This window comes from Takifugu flavidus, chromosome 4 (assembly GCF_003711565.1).
Source record: "Takifugu flavidus isolate HTHZ2018 chromosome 4, ASM371156v2, whole genome shotgun sequence".
NCBI classification, from domain to species: Eukaryota; Metazoa; Chordata; class Actinopteri; order Tetraodontiformes; family Tetraodontidae; genus Takifugu; species Takifugu flavidus.
In genome coordinates, this window is record NC_079523.1 from 16,163,416 (window position 1) to 16,185,445 (window position 22,030).

Consider the following 22,030-nt stretch of genomic DNA (forward strand, 5'->3'; position numbering starts at 1 on the left):
CCGGGGGAGCAAAGGATGAAAAGATCAGAGCAGTGAAACTCCGACTAATATACTTGTAATCCACCTGGAGCCAGCAGCCCAGGGAGTTTATTCAGTCTGGAGGCTGGAGTTGTTTGTTCTTCCAGACCGGAGACCTTCCAGTCAGACGCGCGCACACACACCTTCCCCCCCCCGCGCCCCCCGTCTCCACGTCTGCCTATTTAACAACAAAGAGACGCCACGTCCAAAACTTAGCCGCCGCTTCTTACCTAAAATCCCCACCGCGGCAGCTCGAACACCAGCAGCCTGTTATTTAGTGGAAGTTTAACGGCGGCGGCGGCGGCGGTGTGGCTGCGGCAGCCACCCTAACATTACCATCTGCGCTCAGCGGCAGCGCAACGTTTCGCATTCTTCCATTGGTCGCGGCCGAGCGCATCTGGCCCCACGCGCGATCCCATTGGCCCCGCAGCTGTCAAGCAAGCCACTCTCTCCCGGGTTTGTTTGAGAGCTATCGCGGCACTCCGAGGCAACACCATTGTGCATTGTGTGCGTTTTCTGCCCGTCTGACGTTTCGCGCTGCCGCGACCCTCATGTGCGACGCCTGCTGTTTGTCGTCCGCGGTTACCGTGGTCGTGCCGTTTGTCCTTACCGCACACTTGCCTGGAAATCCTGCCCACACCGGGAGACGCTTCCCACGGCTCAGCCCGGCTAGTTGCTGTTGTCATTGAGGAAAGGGAAAAAACAAGAGGGGAGCGTTCCTTTCGTAACGCCCCCGATGCAACAAAACGACGAGGTTTTACATTTCACCTCTAATGGCTGCATCCACCAATCATGTCGCTTTTTAGTCTTTCACCGTCGCAGAGTTTGAGGGGCGGAAGGGGAAAAAAACACGCATTCCACGTCTTTTGCAGATCGGGTTGCGTTTCCCGGATGTTCGGTTTCATAAAGAGTTCCTTTTGGGGGTTTATAAATCACGCAACCCCACTTTCTTCAAACTCGGACAATATAATGGAGCCATACGTTATATAATGCTATACAAATAATGGTTTAAACGTACACCATCGCTCTGCAACATTAACAAAAGGAGCAAATAAAAGTATCATGGATTAAAACCACTGTATGATCAAATATTTGGTTGCAGAAAATGTGATTAATTAAACCGACATTGCTTGAACACATACTTGAAAAGATCCACCTCGTTAAAATTTCTACAAATGTGACATTAAACCAGAGTAGCAAAGACTAAAAGGTTCCGATGCCGGATGGTTCTGCTCAGCCTTTTTTTTTTTATTTCACAAGTTTTAATTAAGTTACTCCAAGTACAATAAGAAAGAGAAGATTAAACACAACCTAAACTGTTCTACTTATAATTGATAAACTGCATCTTCTTCTAACAGACATCTGAAAATAGAATGGGTTTTTAATTGCTCCGTTGACCTGTGATGTGATCTGTGGCATAAGGCAAACTCAAGACAAGACAAATGGGGACAGGACTGGGGTAGACGGAGACCACACAAATTCCCAGGTAGGAACACACACACTTACACACACAAAGGATGTCAGCCTGAAATGAAACTTGTTAGTTTTCAAAATAAAGACATAGTGAAAAACAGACCTCACCTGTAAAGAGGAAAGGAAAAGTTAAATACTTGGATGCTACAAAAATGATAAGGAGCACAAGGACAAGACCTCAAGGTGCAGACAGCAGACATAAGACTAAGTTCAAAAAAGGTTTACTAAGAAGAAACGCAAACAAAACGAGAGGGACTGACGTGATTACGCAGTGAGGAACTTTGAGGGAAGCGATGACTTCAGGGAGAGAGAAAAAAGCATATTAGTCAGGATAGAAACAAAGTTTGTTGGTCATATAAATGCTCTGGTTACCACTGGCAAAGAAGAAACGGTCTGACGCTGGTGAGCTCATGTCAGCCGCTTAAAAAGCCTCCCAAGAAGGCTGAGCAGCCACAGGAAGTTGGGAGGAGGAGAGAAGAGGAAAGGAGAGGGCATCATCTGCGTAATCACAGACAACTAGGGGATGGTCAAGGCTGCAAGATTGTGAAAATGTAAACCCCCCTCCCTAGCCGGCTTCTCAGCCTGCACAGCAGGGGCTCAATGACTATAGAGCTGACCTGAAATAGGGCATCCCTGGCTTATTCCTCGATGTACAGGGATGGGCCGGCTCAGCCCTGCCCCCATATTAACTAAACACTGCACACCCTGGTACAACAAAGTAACCCATGAATAAAACCCTTCGCCAAAATCAATAGCCCTCAAAATAAATAAGAGTGGTCCACCCTGTCAAAAGCCATCTCTTGATCCAGTGAAAGAATCCTTATATTCACATTAAAATATTTACATGCTTCAATTATGTCTCTTATTAAGAAAATATTGTCCCTCATTGACCTCTATGGCACACAGTACATATGGTCAATGCCTACAATGTTCTCCAGAACTCCCTTCAGTCTGTTGGACAGGGCTCTGTCTGATAGATGATGGAGGATGCGGCTCCTCACCTGTCCTGTCCAGAGTGAAGTCAGTGGCGCAGTTAAAATCTCCACCTACAACAAAGAGATCCTGTGAGTAATTTTCCATAACCCTTTCAAGTGAAGTAAATTAAAGCACCCTCTCGTTACCCTGATTGTGAGGATAAATATTAACATTTAATGATGTTCTAAAAAGGATGCTACACCTGTGCTAATGTTGGTGCCATGGCTGAGGAGGCGAGGGCCATCTTATCTGCAGCAGATGTGTGTGTCTCCTGCAGAAACAGCGCATCCATCTTTTTCTGTGCTGCCACCTCAGAGATCAATGCTCCCTTCCGTCCATCCCTCCCACCATTGACGTTTAATGTCCCTTTGGCGATGTTCTGCATAGAGGTGTTAAATAGAAAGATGAAACAGAGAGGAGGATCAGCAGGAACAGAGATGAAGAATCCACCATGTGCATGATCAGATCAGCATTCTCGTAGCAACAGTAATGTAGAGAGACAGGTAGATTCAGCAGCAGCAGGCATAACTGACCTATTTCATTTCATAAAACATTGCTCAAAATTTTAAAAGCCCCCCAACAAAGTGCATTTAGTTCAATAAGGTACACGTCTTTTAGTGTCCAAATATGGGACAATTGATTTTTCAGCTCAGGAAGTTAGAGCTGGACCCGAAAGCAGGCAACAACAACTTCTTTATTAATATAATGTATTTCTCTATGTATTCTTTATGATCTATGTCTATTCTCTCCTCTACCTCACCTCTCCTCTCCTCTCCTTTCCTCCCCTCTTCTCTCCTCTCCTACCTATTCTATCCTCTACCTGTCCTCCCCCCTTCTCCGCTCTCTCTACCCAGCCGGCCATCAGCAGGAGGGTCCCCCTACATGAACCTGGTCCTGGTCGCTCCCTGGTCGCTGCTTTCTGCTGCAAAATATTTATGTATATATTTATACACTCTCCTACAGAGAGATGGAAAATTAAAAAAACAGAAAATCTGAAAATGACGTCTGCTGATTTGAAGTCATTACAGTATGGAGTTGCTCCCATAAAGCCTCTATTTACCAGCTGGATAATTCTGCAGGAAACAGTCATCCATTGTCATAGGGTTAGGGTTAGGGTTAGGGTTAGGGTGTCATTATGCAGCCATTACTTATTCACCTGCAGGACTGGTGTATGAGAAGAAGCCGGTCCATTAGAACTTTTGAGATCTCAAGTGTAACTACTCCATCAGAAACAGTGATTTTCTTCCCACTTGGAGTTTTCTTGTTATACAGTCATCAACCCTAACGTGGTACAATTACAGGCCCAGGCATGTCAAGAAATAATTATTCATCATCTAGTTCCTTCAATTGGCTCTTAAAATAAGGTGCATATAAGTTAAATGGCCACATTAGAGTTCTTTCTGTGAACCATTTTTGATCATTTGTTCTGGCCACTACATGGCTGTTCTGACCAAGTCAATTAAATAGCTTCTTGCCCATTTTTACATCCCCATAATAGAGACATAATAGATGTTATTCACTTCACCTGTCAGTAGTCATCATGTTGAGCCCATTAATAGAATAATGGAAACTAACTTGCATATGTTCTTTTACTGGCAAAGGAAGTAAAAGAAAAAAGTTGCCCGCACCAAATGTCCTCACTTTGGTAGTAAAACGCAGAGTGAGGACATTTGGTCAGCGCTTCAAAAGGCTATTTGAGAGTCAAGATCGAGTTTAAAGGTTTAGGTTAGTCAGGGTCAGGAGGTAGATGGGATGGTCAGTGTTGAGTAGAGAGCTAGGAAATGTACTTGTCTTCCCAAAGATGGAAGTAAAGGATGTTCCAGCATGATTGTGAGGATCTGGATATGAATTTTGCTGCAACATGAGGACATTTTGGCTAGTCCCCAAGAATCCAAGGCGATGTTTGTGGTATGCTTGTAAATAATGACTATGCCAACGCTGCCTTCTGCTGCAAGATATTTTTGTATATATTTATACTCTCCTACAGAGAGATGGAAAATGAAAAAAACAGAGAAGAATTGAAAGTCTGAAAATGACGTCTGCTGATTTGAAGTCATTACAGTATGGAGTTGCTCCCATAAAGCCTCTATTTACCAGCTGGATAATTCTGCAGGAAACAGTCATCCATTTCAGTGTGTGTGTGTGTTTGTTTGTGTGTCAATCAATCAATCAAAATTGTTTCTAGGCTCTTTACAGAATCCCAGGGCCTAACCCCAAACAAGCAAGGAAAAAGCTCATGACCATAGGGTAGGAACGAAGATCGACCGGTAAATTGAGAGCTTCGCCTTTTGGCTCAGCTCTATCTTGACCACTACAGACCAGTGCAGAGTCCGCATTACTGCGGACGCCGCACCGATCCACCTGTCGATCTCCTGCTCCATTCTTCCCTCACTCGTGAACAAGACCCCGAGGTACTTGAACTTGACACCAAAGTCCTGCAGGTGAATCAGTAAATCAAATCAAATCAATCTTTATTTATATAGCGTCTTTTACAATCAAAATTGTTTCAAGGCGCTTTCCAGAATCCCAGGGCCTAACCCCAGACAAGCAACAGTGGCAAGGAAAAACTCCCCTTTAACAGGAAGAAACCTTGAGCAGGACCAGGCTCATGTAGGGGGACCCTCCTGCTGATGGCCGGCTGGGTAAAGAGAGAGGAGGAGAGGAGAGGAGAGAGGAGAGGAGAGGAGAGGAGAGGAGAGGAGAGGAGAGGAGAGGAGAGGAGAGGAGAGGAGAGGAGAGGAGAGGAGAGGAGAGGAGAGGAGGGGAGGAGAGGAAACCATGACCCAGTGGGGTGACAGAGGCCTATCAGGTGATCATGTTTCCGGACCCCGGCAGCCTTGGCCTATAACAGCATAGCTAAGATGTGACCTAACGATTAGACGACCCCCTAAGTATGATAATTTGTCTGTCTATGGTAGTAACTGGAACTACAGAATTAGTAACAATAAGCTTTTTCAAAGAGGTAGGTTTTAAGTCTGATCTTAAAAGCAGCGATGGAGTCAGCCTCCCGTACCTGGACAGGGAGCTGGTTCTATAGCAGGGTAGCTAAATGCTCGGCCCCCCATTCTACTCCTAGAAACTCTGGGAACCACAAGTAGACCAGCATTCTGAGAACGGAGCGGTCTATTGGGCTGGTAAGTAATAGCTGCATAATGACACCGGAACTACTCTGATGCCCAGAAAGCATACCAAATGGCTAGCCGGGAAGGACAAAGATTCGAAAAAAGACAGAAGGTTTGTGGAGGGGAAGATTCAAGTTTGTCACTTACAGCACTGCAGTGTTACTGCTTTTTTGTCCAGCTGCTGTGCTGAGTTATCATGTTTTCTCATGTTTGTTGAACAGACATTCAGAACAAATGCCCACATGAACACAGACAGCATTTCCTGCATTGCTGTGAAGCAAAAACAGTATTCTTTAAAACATTCAAATAAAGTAACGCTCTAAAAAAAAAACAAAAAAAAAACGATCCACTCGGAAGCAAAACAATGGCAGCATGAAAATTCTTCCGTTATTTGTTGTTTTTGGAGGTAATTTCTTTACCTGCGTGCTGTGTCCTGTCCTCCACCTGACTCTAACTCTTTGATGCGATTTCCCCCCCTACGGGACAGATTGTTGTGTTCTTGCTTTAACTAAGTCTTCCCCTACATCTGAAATTGTTTTCCTGAATGGAAGTTTTGTCCTCTGAATACAGATCAAACGAAATGTCGTATGCTTTCCTCAGTCCTTTTATCAATATGTCTCAGATTTTATTGGCAAAACCATCAAATGCAACTGTTCTACTGATAAATAATTTTAATGTTAAGCCCGCGATTAGGTGTTGACTCATCCATCTTGGCTGAGATTACCTAAAAAGAGATCTTTAAAATGTCCATAGAAATGGATTGGAGCCCAAACCCATTAGGTTGAGCTTGATATTTCAGGAGGTCAGTCAGATCTTCACAGACGGAGGGACAACAGCGAATAAATCACATCCACGAAAACAAGAACAACACCAGAGGAGGCGAGATGCGGTAGAGAGGAAAAAGAAAAAGGGAAGAGTGAATCATTGCGGAGATATCCTGCTTTAGGACCCGGGAGAAACCCCAAAGTTGCACAGGCGTCAAGCTCCATCACACACGAAGGGTTATTGGACACATGGCGGAAGAAAATATACATGCTGAAGGAAAACAGCTGTCATGCTGTAACTATAAACTTGTCCATTTAATTGGGTTTGTTAAAATAACCAAAGGAATGATGGTGCGTTATATAACATAATAGACTTGTTATATAACATAATAGATTTTTCTGTCGAATATCTCAAGTTGAAAGATCAGAGATCTGTTTTTTTTCCAAGAATAAATACTGAATATAACCCTGCCCTTTTTATAAACTGTGTTGGGTTATTGAAGCACCGATGCAGAACCATTTCTTTTTCTATTTGGCAGATTTTCTCCGTTATTCCAAGAAAAATCTGTATTTTGAAACCTCCCCACCGGAAGTTGCGGGCCCAATGGCACTGCTAATTTACTTCAGTAAAGGACGCACTGCATCACATTCTCTTCCAATCCACTTCAGAGACCGTCCACGTACACCCCTCCCTCTCACATACACACTGTACGAACGCGAGCGCGCGTACAGACACGCTCTTTTCGGACCTTGGAGGAAAGGGGAGGAGATGAAAGAAGAGAGGAGGAGAGAGCTGGTGTTTATTTGTTTAAAACTTGAGTGTTCTTGTGTTTCTTGCCAATGCGAAGATTGTATCACTGCTGTTCCTGTCGCAAAGCTAAGTCTAAAACCAGTCTGTTCTGAAGTCCTAAGGGACTGCAGGGAAAGCACTCCTCCAGCCTTCTGGGGCGCACAGAGAGCTCCAATGCGTAGCAAACACGAGAGTCTGGTCCTACGCGCTCTTCCCTCCAGCAGGGCGGCATGGAGACCTTGAACAGGCAGGGAGAAGCGTTAATACGAGTACAAGCATACACGAACAAACAGGAGTCAGGTCTACCATAGAAGCAAGATAACTCTCCGAAGCTGGCAGACAGGTGCTCCTTCCTTAAATACGAGGCTGATGGAGATTTCCGGCAGGTGCGTCCGCCTGCAGCACCAGCTGTAACCAAGTACTGGCTGCTCCATGGACCCAGAACCCTGGGCCCCAACATTACCTCCCCCTCAATGGGCACTTCCAGGCACCCTACCAGGCTTGTCCGAGTCGATGTGGTAGAAGTCACGGAGGAGGCTGTTATCCAGGATGAAACGGTGGGGCAACCATGATCGCTCCTCCAGACCGTATCCCTCCCAAATGACCAAGAACTGGAACCCTTGTCAGCGGACGTCCAGGATGCTTCAGACTGTGTAGGCGCTGCCCCCCCATCCACAATACGGGGGGAGGTGGGGGCTCGTACGGAGGGACCAGATCCGACTCAGCGACCAGCTTGACCTTGGACACGTGGAATGTGGGGTGTAACTTGAATGCCAGGAGAAGCTTTAGGCGGATGGCTGTGGGGTTCACCACCCGCTCCACCTCAAAGGGGCCAACAAAGCACAGAGCCAGCTTCCGAGACTCCACCTGGAGCGGGAGGTGGTTTGTGAACAGCCAGACCTTCTGACCTGGCTGATAGGACAGGGCTGGAGTCCGGTGGCGATTGGCCTGCCGTTGTGAGTGCTGAGAGGCCCGCAGGAGTGCAGCGTGGACCTGCCTCCACGCCCTCCTGCACCAGTGTATGTTGACCTGTACCGAGGGCACCGCCTCCTCATCCTCCTGGACCTCAAACAACAGGGGGCTGGTACCCCAGAAACGCCATCAAGGGGGATAGTCTGGTGGACGCTGAGACCAAGGAGTTGTGGGCGTACTCCACCCACGGCAGGTAGGCACTCCAGGCGGATGGGTTGTGGGCCGCCACACACCTCAGGCCGTCCTCCAGGCTCTGGTTGGTCCTCTCCGCCTGCCTATTGGCCTGTGGATGGTACCCTGCCGTGAAGCTGGCCGAAGCTGCCGAGCAGAAGGCCCTCCACACTTGAGAGAAGAACTGTGGACCCCGGTTGGACAGGATGTCTCTTCCGATCCTGTGGAAGTGGAGCACATACTGGATCAGGAGCTCCCCGGTCTCTGCCACCGATAGGAGCTTTGGAAGGGGAATGAAGTGGGCTGTCTTGGAAAATCGGTCAACCACAGTCAGGACGACCTGATGACCCTCGGAGGGAGGGAGGCCAGTGAGGAAGTCCACCGTGATGTGCAACCAATGGCATTGAGGGATCTCCAGGGGCTGGAGGAGTCCCGCAGGTGGCTGGTGGGATGACTTTCCCCTGGCACACCCGGGGCAGGCCGCTATGTGGTCCCTGTTGTCTCGGGTCACGGAGGGCCACCAGAACTGCTGTCAGAGGAACTGTAGTGTGCGGTTGAAACTCAGGTGGCAGGTCAGCTTTGAGGCGTGGGCCGACTGCAGAATGTCGGACCGCAATGCCTCCAGGATGAATAGCCCGTTCGATGGACCCCCCAGGGATGATTGCTGGAGCCCTTGGACTCTCTCCTCCACCTGCCAAGATGCGGCCCCCAGGATGCAGGAAGGGGGTAAGATGGGGTCCAGATCTGTGTCCACAGGATCGGAGGTGAACTTGCAGGACAGGGCATCCGGCTTTAGGTTGCATGAGTAAAGGAGGTATGTAAGTGTGAACTGAAAGCGTCCCAGAAACAGAGCCCACCGAGCCTGCCAGGAGTTGAGCATCTTGCCGGTAGGTGAAGTTCTTATGATGACGGTCCACACCATGAACAGTTGAGCCCCACCCTCCAGCCAGTGCCTCCCTTCCTGGAGTGCCTGGACCATGGCCAGGAGCTAGTTGTTCCACACGTCGTAATTCCTCTCTGCCGGAGAAAGCCGGCAACTGTAGAATGTGAATGGATGGAGCTTCTGATCCGCCACGCTCCTTTGTGACAGGACGGTCCCCACTCCCACGTCTGAGGCATCCACCTCCACCACGAACTGGTGGCTGGGGTCGGGGTGCACGAGGATGGGTGCTGATGATAACAGGCCCTTCAGCCAGCTGAATGCAGTTTCAGCCTTGGGGGTCCAGCGGAAAGCCTGCAGTGTGGAGGTGAGTTTGGTGAGCAGGGCAGCTACCTTGTTCTAGTCCCAGATGAAGCGGCGGTAGAAATTTGCAAAGCAAAGGAACTGTTGCAGCTGCTTACGGTAGGAGGGAGTGGTCACTCCATCACTGTCCTCACCATGGGCGGATCCAGGGAGAGCTGTCCCCGTACCACAATGAACCCCAGGAAGGAGATCGTGGAGATGTGGAACTCGCACTTCTCTGCCTTCACAAATAATCGGTTCTCCAGGAGCCGCTGGAGGATGAGGCAGAAATGCTGAAAGTGCTCCTCCTTCATCTCCGAAAAGATCAGAATGCTGTCCAGGTATACGAAAATGAATTTGTTCATCATCGCGAAATGTCCCAATGGGGTGTTAATGGCTGTCTTCCATTCGTCCCCCTCTCTGATCCACACCAGATAATAGATGTTGCGAAGGTCAAGTTTCAAGAAGATCTGTGTTTGGTGGAGCGGGGCGATCGCCCTAAACCTGCTTTCTTAAACAGCCTCCAGGTGTTAAGAGTTAGTTCCTAACTGTAAGGGCAGCTGGAAAACCAATCAGTGGAAACACGCAATATGCATTCATCATGGCAACACCATGTTCCACAACACAACTTGTAGCTTCATCCTGCCTAACAGAGCAGTGTAGGACATAAGGGTGAGGAGGCCCATCAGACTTTACAGCACAGGTTCCCTCACTAAGATATTCAGCAGTGAGCCTCATTGGACTATGACACCAAGTAGAAATGGGACTGTCATACTCAACGTCATGTTCCTATGGCTCACTGTGAATGGGAGGGATAGGGTTATGGTCTGGATAATCAGAACATTCAGTCTCATTCACAAACCGTTCTTACGAACAAATTTGTTCTTAAGTCCCATTTACGAATATTTTACGAAGATTGTGGCATTCGTGATTTTCTTCTCATCCTGGATTTATACGTAGGTAAGAACAAATCCTACGAACACTCAGGAGTACTCTTACACACATTTCCGTGCCTACATGTTGGAATGGTTGTGTTTTCTGCTCTTGTGCAGTTCAATAAAATTCAATATTACAATGAAAATTCTGTCATATTTATTTATTTATTTCCTATTTTTGGTGATTTACAGATAATTTTTAAATTAAGTAAATGTGCCAATGACTTAACATTAATCAACCAAATTGGAAACCATGCCATCAAGTAACCCCCCCACCCTATTTATATGTGGCACTTCTCCATCCAAGGCCGGCAAAACAATGGCATATTTATTGCTGCTGCAAGATATTGCTGATTGGGCCCTAAGGAGAGAATGGATGTTTCGTAATCATATAGATCTTTTTTCAGAGAGTGATGAATTCCTCTTTGGACGCTTCAGGCTCCCACGACCGGTCCTGGTAGATCTATGCAACCAGTTGGAGCCAGCACTTCGGTCCAACCCGGTCCCCCCGCACGTGCAGGTACTGTCGGTCCTCGGCTTTTTGGCTACAGGGACATTTCAACGAGAGCTGGGAGACAGGGTGGGCATATCACAGCCATCAATTAGCCGCGCTCTCCCTCGTGTCTTGGATGAAATAAATCAACTGACCACACAATATATAGTTTCCGTATACACCAGAATATCAGGTCACAGTCAAAAGAGGATTCCATGACATTGCTGGCCTCCCGAACACCATTGGTGCAATAGACTGCAGCCATGTACGCATCAAGGCACCCTCTCCAGACCCCTTCCCATACCTCAACCACAAGCAGTACCATTCCATAAACGTACAACTCATCTGCGACGCCAACAACCACTTACTAAACGTGGTCTCTGGGTTCCCAGGAGGAGCACACGACTCCTTTATTTTTCAAAACAGCTCCGTGGGAACACACCTAGAACAAGGAGCAGCTGGTGACGCATGGTTCATTGGTAAGTATCTTTTATATTATATTTTCTCTCAAAACTGTCTTTTTATTTGATTTAATCTTGATTTATTTTATTAGGGGATCGAGGATATGCCCTGGCTCCCTGGTTGTTGACACCACTGACCAACCCTCAGACTCCACAAGAAATTTTATTCAATCAGATACATGCGCGCAGTACCTCCACCTCTGAACTACCAAAGTTTTTTTTTCTCCTCACCTGCTGCACTCCATCCGACTCCTTTTTTGCTTTAGGCATTTTGCTGCTTTTTGCTCTGTCTACAGGGCCCTGCTGCAGTTCCTTTTATGGGCATTAGTGGGCGGCGACTTATGCTAATCATATGTTAATTAGACTCACCTGGTACGCGCTCTCAACTTACGAGTAGATGGCGTTCATCAATCTAGGAACACAGCTGCGAACAATTCTGAGGCTTATGAGCGCGTTGATGAATCTGACGTAGGGTTTTCTTAAGGATCTTCTTAAGAACAATTTAAGAAAGAATCTAAGAAGATTCTTAAGAACATATTGGTGAATGAGGCCCATTGTTCCCCTCTGATTGTGGCAGTGTAGTGTAGGATTAGACATGCCACTATGATGTCACCCGTACTTTCCAAGGTGACCCTGAGCCTACAAAGGTACTCGTGTCCTGCGGTGATGTACATTGTGGCATTGTTGTAGACCAGTATCAGGTCAGAGGTCAGCAGATGGCTGTGTCATAGGATGCAGCTATACTGTATAAACTCTCCATTGGCAAATCTATCAGTCAGTATGGACTCACGGAAAAATTCAAATAGCAGCCCTTAAACCAACAGTAAACAATAAACTAACAGTCAACGGCAACACACCACGTGGAAGTGCTGAAAAAAGGTCACCTAACAAAGCATCACAAAAAACTACAACTGCTGTTGAGGATGATGTGAGTCTGCTGGAAGAGAGTGAACCGGCAGAAAATGGCCTCTTCTCACTGCCTTTCGGATCAGAAACAGGTGCGTGGATGCCTTCCAGGAAGTAAGAGGAGACTCATGCTCCTGCTGCTCACCCCTTGCAACAACATACATTACTTACTGCTGATAGTGATACCTGCTATTCTTCCTTGAGAGGTCTGGAGGGTCTGTGACTTGGGACTTCTGCCATCCCATTAGACAGTTGCCTTGGACATATGCTACTGAATCACCAATCTGGTACAAAAAAACATGTTGCAACATGCAAAAAAAAGTGCAATAGAGACTTTGCTTGGAACTGAGAAAATTTCCAAAAGTCATTATGCAGCTCTGAAGGCGGCGATAACTGTAAATGAATACAGAAGGGGGGAGGGAAGCAGAAAAACTACACAAGAAATAGCATCACTAGTCTACTTGATAGGAGGAGGAGAGGAGAGGAGAAGAAACCATGACCCAATGTGGTGACAGAGGCCTGTCAGGTGATCATGTTTCTGGACCCCGGCAGCCTTGGCCTATAGCAGCATGACTAAGATGTTAACCTAATGATTAGACGACCCCGTAAGTATGATAATTTGTCTGTCTATGATAGTAACTGGAACTACAGAGTGAGTAACAATAAGCTTTTTCAAAGAGGTACGTTTTAAGCCTAAATATTATTTCTGATATTTGAACTTTTAAGTAGAGCCCAAAAACTTCTCTCATTGGTTACTTAAAACAATTAAGTATTAATAACTTACAAATATAAAGTAAATTTTGACCATTGTACATTTGAGTTTATTATACTTAAAGAAATAGATGTCAATAACTTAAACAATTTTAGGCAAAGACTTAATGCAAATAATTTGAGTGCAATCAACTTATCCTGGTTTACAGTGTACAACATGCCATGTACAGCCCTGCCTAATTCCGCTCTGTACGGGGATTGGTCAGTTCAGTCCTCCTAAAACTTTCAACAAAACAGTAGCATTCGAGTACAAACACAATCCATGAAACAAACTTCTCACCAAACCCAAAAGTTCAAAATGTGTTAAACAAATAAATGTGGGCCATCCTTTCAAAAGCTTTTTCTTGATTAATGGATAGTAGTTCTAGATCTAAATTTTGATCAATCAATTAATTTTGATCAATCAAATCACAAACTAAAAGTAAATTATCCAGTATTTTATGACCTGGAACACAATATGGTTGATCTTTATGAATAATCTCCTCCATACCACCATTGAGTCTTAAAGCCCTTTGGTGAGTTTTTTATAGTCAGTGCAAAGAAGTAAGACAGGCATCTAGTTTTTCAACTCATCTCCACAGGGTTGATAATTAGGAAACACAGCTCACGTTGGCAGCGACAGTGTGACCTGGAGAGGTGTGATTGGGAAGAACGGCCCTCTGTGATCAGAAATAATATTATTGTCACAGCCCCATTTCCCCAGTTCCCTCCTGTCCCTCTGCCCCAGTAATTTTCCACTCTCCCTGCCTCTGCTCCACCCTACCTGACAGCCACTCCCACCCCGTCAGCTCAACTCCACTCACCTGCAAGCACAGCTGCAGCTTATTCCCAATCAGCCCAGCTTATGAGCCTCCCCTGCACTCTCAGTCTTTGCAAGATTGTTCTTCTGCTTTGTTGCGAGACTTTCAAGAGTTATTTCCCTGCCGGAGTCCCTGTTATCGACCCTGCCTGTCTTCGTTCTGCCTGCCTCGCCTATTCCCCGGACAACCTACCTGCTTTCTGCCCCTGACTATGACTTCTGCCTCAGCGTTTCTGGTTCCTGTCTGCTCACCTGGTTTTGACTTCTCCGCCTGGCCCCGACTTTGCTGCTGCTCGTCCCCAGTCTGCTCCGCTACATCGTCAGCCTCCTCTCCTGTAAGACCCTTTCTGTCACTCCTGCCCGCTGTCAGCGGAACTGCACGGTTCCGAGAATTTACGTCCTTCCCCCTTGGTTCCGCATTCCGGCTCTGCTCGACCCACTCCCCGAGCCTGCAATCCATAGACTTTGTGCGGGCCCTGAGCCTGAAGAACGGACTATTTCCTGTGTTTCCTTGTCTGCCTGAGTTCCTGTTTGCCTGTGTGCTAATAAAAGTCATTACCACGGTCCAGTTTTCCAGAGTGCTGCTTTTGGGTCCCAATCGCACCCGTCACAGTACAATCTGCCCAAACATGGACCCAGCACACTCGTCACCACCTCAGTCTCGCTTGGACCAACTGGAGGGGAGGCTCCAACAATTCGAGGCCCAGCTAGCCTCCAATGCTGCTGAGGCTCGGCAGACGGCGTCGGCCCTGGAGCGGGCATTAACGTCAGTAGCCAAGTGGCAAACTGTCCGGCGCCTTAGGGGCGGCAGGCGGCAACTTGCCCACACCATGTTAGGTGTGCGTGGGGAGCTGCTGACGTCTCCTGGGGCAATTATCCGGCGGTGGAAGGAATACTTTGAGGAGCTCCTCAATCCTACCAACACATATCCTCAAGGTGGAACAGAGGATTAATCAACAAACAAGGATTAATCAGCCTCCCTGGGAAAGTCTATGCCAGGGTGCTGGAAAAGAGGATTAGACTGATAGTTGAACCTCTGATCGAGGAGGAACAATGCAGGTTTCGCCCCAGTCGTGGAACCACGGATCACCTCTTTACCCTTGCTGGGGTGCTTAGGGGAGTTGGGAGTTTGCCCAACCAGTCCACATGTGTTTTGTGGACTTGGAAAAGGCTTATGACCGGGTCCCCAGGAGCATCCTGTGGGGGGTGCGCCGGGAATATGGGGTGGAAGGTCCCTTGATAAGGGCCGTCCAGTCCCTGTACCAAAGGAGCAGGAGTTTGGTCCGGATAGCCGGTTATAAGACGGACTCGTTCCCAGTGAGGGTTGGACTCCGCCAGGGCTGCTCTTTGTCACCGGTTCTGTTCATAACTTTTATGGACAGAATTTCTAGGCGCAGCCGGGGAGTGGAGGGTGTTGAGTTCGGTGGGCGGAAGATCTTGTCGCTGCTTTTTGCGGATGACGTAGTTCTTCTGGCGCCATCGAACAGGGACCTCCAACAAATGCTGGGACGGTTCGCGACCGAGTGTGAAGCGGCAGGGATGCGGATCAGCACCTCCAAGTCAGAGTCCATGGTCCTCGCTCGGAAAAAGGTATAGTGCCTTCTCCGGGTTCGGGGGGAGGTCCTGCCCCAAGTGGAGGAGTTCAAGTATCTCGGGATCTTGTTCACGAGTGAGGGTAGGATGGAACGGGAGATCGACAGGCGGATCGGAGCGGCATCAGCAGTGACCGATCCGTCGTGGTGAAGAAGGAGCTGAGCCGGAAGGCAAAGCTCTCAATTTACCAGTCAATCTATGTCCCAGTCCTCACCTATGGCCATCAACGCTGGGTGATGACCGAAAGAACGAGATCGTGGATACAAGCGGCTGAAATGAGTTTCCTCTGCAGGGTGGCCGGGCTCAGCCTTAGAAATAGGGTGAGAAGCTTGGACATCCGGGAGGGGCTCGGAGTAGAACTGCTGCTCCTCTACATCGAGAGGAGTCAGTTGGGGTGGCTCGGGCATCTGGCTAGGATGCCTTCCGGATGCCTCCCTTTAGAGGTGTTCCGGACATGTCCCACCGGGAGGCGGCCTCGTGGCCGGCCCAGGAGTAGGTGGAGAGATTACATCTCTCGCCTGGCTTGGGAGTGGCTGGGGGTTCCTCCGGAAGAGCTGATGGAAGTGGCCGGGGAGAGGGCTGTCTGGGCATCCCTCCTGAAGCTGCTGCCCCGCGATCCGGATAAGCGGCAGAAAACGAAACGAAAATCTTATTTTGTTCAACTAAAAATGACTGTCTCAGTTTTCTGCCAACAGGCAACCTCTGTAACCACAGTCAGTGAGGATCCAGGAATTCCACACACAACTGAGTGGGTTCTTCTGAGAGTCATCAAGCAAAAATGGTCAGAGCCCAGGTGGACTGGTCCCTTTGAAGTTGCAGAGCGGACCTTACATGCTAACCATAACCCTAACATCCTAACATACTAACACCCTAACCCTAACTCTGATATCACTGGAATCAATGTACCCCAGCAGATAATCCACAGAGAACGCTTGGACAGATCCAGGAACATCTAAAGAAGACGGCACCATGATTAAACTTCAATTATTTTTGATTACATCAAAGGGAGCGGTCAATGAATTGTTAGTATTGGCCTAGCTTAGGCTAGGCCAAAAGGGGGAATTGAAGAGTTGTGTTTATTTTGTTATCATGTGTTCTACCATATGTTCCTGTCTTCTCTTAGAAGTACTTTAGAAGTTAGGAATGGTAGAATCTTTAGTAAGTGTAATAAAGGTCAGTTGACCCTTCCTTGACACGATTGTTGTTTAGATAGTTGTAATCAGCAGGAGACACTCAGACGGGAAGTGTTAAACCCCCATTGTAAAACGTGACAGAATAGTTTACTGGTGTTGATAAGTTCCTTTGCAAGAAGGTGAACTTTGAACTGGCCATATGGGAGACAATGGAGAACAAGGACTGTAAGCATCCAATGGGACTGGAAGAAGAAAACAAGGTCATCCAAGAAGAAGGACTGGATTGGACTGAATTAGCATCAATAATTTACATATGTGTTTCTATAAAAGATTGGGTCAAGGGATAGTTAGGTTGTCAGACTTCATACCCTGGCAATTGACTTTGTTATTGTAGGGTTAAGAATTGGCCCGGAGCTCTGTAATATTTGTATCTTGAATTGGTTCTATTTGCTAAATACATTTCGAAATTGGCATTTTTCTTCTTGAGGTCTTCATTCAAAGAACACGCAGATTAGCAGTGACACACGAGCGGTATTGCGATCCAACAGCTGACAGTGTAGAACGCTGAAAAAGAATATAATATCTTCACTAACGATCCACATCTTCTAAACATGAACTAATCAATACAATGATTGGTAAGATGAATCCTGCAATGTTTTGTTTGTTTTTTTCATTGTTTTTTTTAAATCTTCTTAAATGGAGGTTGTCATTATATCCTAATAAAGCAAGGCATTAGGTTTACAGAAATGCATCTTTACCTGAGTAGCGCTCCTCAACTGCAAAGCTTCAGGCCATGGTGCACCCGCGTTATTTGTGCAAAGAAATGCATCGCAAGGAAACATGCAGAGAACAAAAAACAAATATGACCTCTGAGGAAACAATAGAAAGCTACAAAAAGCTTCATAGATAGAATACAATCTTTTAATGGAGATTCCTAGCTGTTGTAGTTAACGTGTGATAGCTGGCACTCTGGACCTCAAGGGCCACTTCATTGTTTTATTTTGTTAGTCATTTATTATATTCTTGTCCGAGTGGAGCTGCGCAGGACACTCATGCCATCTTTGGTTGACTGCAGTACTGAAGAAAAAAATAATGTGATCTCAAAATAAACCTTCCCCGCAGGGGAAGCACTAGTCCAGTCTTCTGGGGCTCCCCACTCCAGCAAGGCGGCGTGAAGACCTCAAACAAGCAGGGAGAAGCATTTCAACGAGTTTCAAACAACCAATATCGAGGAAACAGGAGTCAGCTTTACCATGGAAAATGCGAAACTTTCCGACGCTGGCAAACAGGCACTCCGTCCTTAAACGTGGCTGATGGAGATTGCCAATAGGTGCATCCACCTGTAGCACCAGCTGTAACAAATTACTCGCTCCTCCACGCCCCCTGCAGGAAAAAGCAAGCAACACATGACCCAGAACCCTGGACCCCAACAGGGGGTGCTCCATGAGTATGGGGTCCAAGGCCCTCTGTTTATGGCTGTCCAGTCCACTGGAGCAGGAGATTGGCTCACATTGCCGGCAGCAAGTCAGACCTGTTGCCTCTGCATGTTGAGCTGTCCTTTGTCTGTCCATGAGGAATTTCTAAGTGTAGCCAAGGGCCCGAGGGAGTCTGGTTTGGGAACCACAGGATTTCATCCCTGCTTTTTGTCTGTGTAGATTCTTAATCATCCAGGTCATAGTTATCAAAGGTAAGCTTTAAAGATCATCTTTAAACAGAGGTGGTGGGCTAAGGCACTTCCTATCACCAATATACAATGCAGTCCTCCACTCTTTCCAACAGCAAACCAAATGTTCACACCATTTCAGGAGAACAGGAGACATCACCATGAGGGCCAACAGACATAGGAGAGACACACCAACTGAAACTAGGTGAACGACCCTACCAACAACCCCGCCAACGATTCTCAGGTGACCACCCAGATCATTAACATGCTAATGGTCTACAAGGGCTATATTTTCAAGTTCTGTCCCCAGCGAGTTCAGAACTGAAGAAACCTTCTGGATAGAAGGCAAAACATCTTCAAGAGAAGAAAAACAGTCCGGTTGACACAGAAACCTTACCTTGGAACTTTGCTTTTGCAGATGATTTTGTCCTGTTAGACACCTCAAACCAGGACCTCCAGCATGCATTGGGCAATTTCTTGCCGAGTGTGAAGCAGCTGGGATGAAAATTAGCACCTCCAAATCCAAGGTCATGTTTCGTGATGGAAAAAGGGTGGTTTGCCCTCTCCAGGTTGGTGGAGAAGTTCTGCCTCAGGTGGAGGAGTTCAGGAATCTCAGGGTCTTGTTCACGAGTGAGGGAAGGATGGAGCATGAGATTGACAGGTGGATCGGTGCAGCTTCTGCAGTTGTGCAGTCAGTGTATCAGACCATCATGTTGAAGATATACCGGTCAGTCTACGCCTCTACTCTGACCTATGGTCAGGAACTTTGGGCACCACAACAGACCGGTGCAGACTCCGCATTATTGCAGACGCTGCACCGATCCTCCTGTCGATCTCCTGCTCCATTCTTCCCTCACTCGTGAACAAGACCCCAAGGTACTTGAACTCCTCCACTTGGGGCAGGATCTTCTTGGGGCACTCCACCTTTTTCCGGTTGAGAACAATGGCCTCGGCTTTGGAGGTGCTGATTCTCATCCCAGCCGCTTCACACGCGGCGGCGAACCGATCCTGTGATCGTTGGAGGTCACAGGCCAATGACGCCAACAGGACCACATTATCTGCAAAGAGCAGAGACCCAATCCTGAGGTCAACAAGACGGACCCCCTCAACATCATGACTGCACCTAGAAATTCTGTCCATAAAAGTTATGAACAGAGGGCAAAGGGCAGCCCTGACGGAGACCAACCCTCACTGGAAACGAGTTCGACTTACTGCCAGCAATGTGGACCAAACTCTGACACCAATCGTACAGGGAGCGGATGGCCCGTATCAGGGGGCCCGGCACCCCATACTCTTGCAGGACCCCCTATAGGACCCCCCGAGGGACACGGTCGAATGCCTTCTCCAAGTCCACAAAACACATGTGGACTGGTTGGGAAAACTCCCATGCACCCTCGAAGACCCTGCTGAGGGTGTAGAGCTGGTCTTCTGTTCCACGCCCAGGACGAAAACCACATTGCTTCTCCTGAATCCAAGGTTCGACTATCCGCTGGACCCTCCTCTCCAGTACCCCTGAATAGACCTTACCAGGGAAGCTGAGGAGTGTAATCCCCCTATAGTTGGAACACACCCTCCAGTCCCCCTTCTTAAAAAGAAGGACTACCACCCCGGTCTGCCAATCCAGCGGCACCGCCCCCGATGTCCACGCGATGTTGCAGAGTCGAGTCAACCACGACAACCCTACATTATCCAGAGCCTTAAGGAACTCCGGGTGGATCTCATCCACCCCTGGGGCCTTGCCACTGAGGAGTTTTTTGACTACCTCGGCAACTTCAGCCCCGGAGATATGAGAGCCTGGCCTCATGTCCCCAGGCCCTGTTTCCTCACTGGAAGACGCGGTGGTGGGATTAATGAGGTCCTCAAAGTATTCCTTCCACCGATCCACAACATCCTGAGTTGAGGTGAGCAGCACACCATCGCCACTATACACAGTGTTGACACTGCACTGCTTCCCCTTCTCCACCAGCAGGTTCAGGCATTGCCGCCACAACAGGCACCAACCACCTTGCGGCCACAGCACCGGTCAGCTGCCTCAACAATGGAGGCACGGAATATGGTCCACTCAGACTCAATATCCCCCGCCTCCCCCGGGACATGGTCAAGGCTCTCCTGGAGGTGTGAGTTGAAGCTCCTTCTGACAGGAGACTCTGCCAGACATTCCCAGCAGACCCTCACAATACGTTTGGGTCTGCCTGGTCTGTCCGGCATCCTTCCCCACCATCGGAGCCAACTCACCACCAGGTGGTGATCAGTTGACAGCTCTGCCCCCTCTTCACCTGAGTGTCCAGAACATGCGACCGCAAATCCGATGACACGACCACAAAGTCGATCATTGATCTGTGGCCTAAGGCTTCCTGGTGCCAAGTGCACATGTTGACGCCTTTATGCCTGAACAAGGAGTTTGTAAATGGACAATCTGAGACGAGCCCAGACGTCCAACAACAAAACACCATTTGGGTTCAGATCAGGGGGGCTGTTCTTGCCAATCACACCTCTCCAGGTCACACTGTCGCTGCCAACGTGAGCATTGAAGTCACCCAGGAGGACGAGGGAGGCCCCAGAAGGAGCACTCTCCAGCACTCCCTCTAAGGACTCCGGTACGCTGCTGTTTGGGCCATAGGCACAAACAACAGTCACGATCCGTCCCCCCACCCAAAGACGAAGGGAGGCTACCCTCTCCAGAGTGGTAGAGAGTCCAACCCCTCTCGAGAAGACTGGTTCCAGAGCCCCTTCTATGCATTGAGGTCAGGCCGACTATATCTAGTCGGAACTTCTCAACTTCACGCACCAGCTCAGGCTCCCATCAGAGAGGTGACTTTCCATGTCCCTAGAGCTAGTTTCTGCAGCCGGGGATCAGACCACCAAGGTCACTGCCTTTGGCCGCCACCCAACACACAATGCACCTGACCCCCTTGGCCCCTCCTGCAGGTGGTGAGCCCACGGGGAGTCCCATGTTGCCTCTTTGGGCTGTGCCTGGCCAGACTCAATGGGCAGAGGTCTGGCCACCAGGCGCTTGCCAACGTGCCCCGCCCCCAGGCCTGGCTCCAGGAGAGGGCCCCGGTGACCCCCATCCGGGCAAGGGAAACTTGGAACCAATATTGTTATACGTCATTAGGGGGTCCTGTCTCTTTAAGCTGAACAGTAAATGCAGCTATGACTCAAAGCAATACATAAGTGTCCTACGTTATTATTGTTACATTGCTATCTTATTATTACACACGAATCACTGCATGACCTGAAATCTGGTGACGACATTCTGGTAAAGAAAATCCAGTTGAGAGACTGAGACCTGCAAACAGTATAATTGGATGAGTCCTTTCCAGAGCTGCTTGGATTCATTACACCCACTGAAGCTGAAGTCATGTTTGCTAGTATTTATCTTCACTTCTAACAATCTGACTGGATAAATTATCCTGGCATCCATAAATTGATCATCATGATTCAGTATTTGTTCTTTATTTTTGAATCTGCTAGTAAATGATCAGAAGAGGACCAGAAGATGATGCAACTGTTTATTTACATCTGTCAATCAAAAAAAATCATCAGCTTCAAAATCACCATGGAAACAATAGAAGTGAAGTGTGAAGGAGTCAAGCTGCTGCTGAAGATGATCATGCCTGTTGTTTTCTGTTGTCATGACAACATAGCTGTCAGATCACATGACGTTTAGAAGAGTATCAAATGTTTATGTTAGAGTTAAGAAAACAGATGAATATAATAAACTGGAAAATAAAAGGGATGTCAAACCTTTGACAGCTGTCATGGAAAG

The 22,030-nt window shown here is 47.9% G+C and overlaps 3 long non-coding RNA genes across 6 annotated transcripts; 2 read left to right on the forward strand and 1 right to left on the reverse strand.

Annotated features, from left to right (window-relative positions):
- The first annotated feature begins 612 nt into the window (after window positions 1–612).
- Window positions 613–3,465, forward strand: LOC130523701 (uncharacterized). 4 transcript variants are annotated; one of them, XR_008949975.1, is made up of 4 exons: window positions 613–772; window positions 1,377–1,504; window positions 2,430–2,555; window positions 2,744–3,465. It is a non-coding gene; the product is annotated as an uncharacterized LOC130523701 (long non-coding RNA). The 4 variants fall into 4 exon arrangements; XR_008949973.1 differs by lacking the exon at window positions 613–772 and having other exon boundaries at window positions 780–1,504; window positions 2,659–3,465; XR_008949976.1 differs by lacking the exon at window positions 613–772 and having other exon boundaries at window positions 780–1,504; window positions 2,725–3,465.
- A 3,673-nt stretch (window positions 3,466–7,138) lies between these two features.
- On the reverse strand, window positions 7,139–7,637 carry LOC130524830 (uncharacterized). The gene is made up of 2 exons (XR_008950256.1): window positions 7,449–7,637; window positions 7,139–7,380 (listed from the first exon to the last, which is right to left on the reverse strand). It is a non-coding gene; the product is annotated as an uncharacterized LOC130524830 (long non-coding RNA).
- A 3,212-nt stretch (window positions 7,638–10,849) lies between these two features.
- Window positions 10,850–14,436, forward strand: LOC130524829 (uncharacterized). Its single transcript, XR_008950255.1, has 3 exons — window positions 10,850–11,062; window positions 11,197–11,414; window positions 11,489–14,436. It is a non-coding gene; the product is annotated as an uncharacterized LOC130524829 (long non-coding RNA).
- The last annotated feature ends 7,594 nt before the right edge of the window (window positions 14,437–22,030 follow it).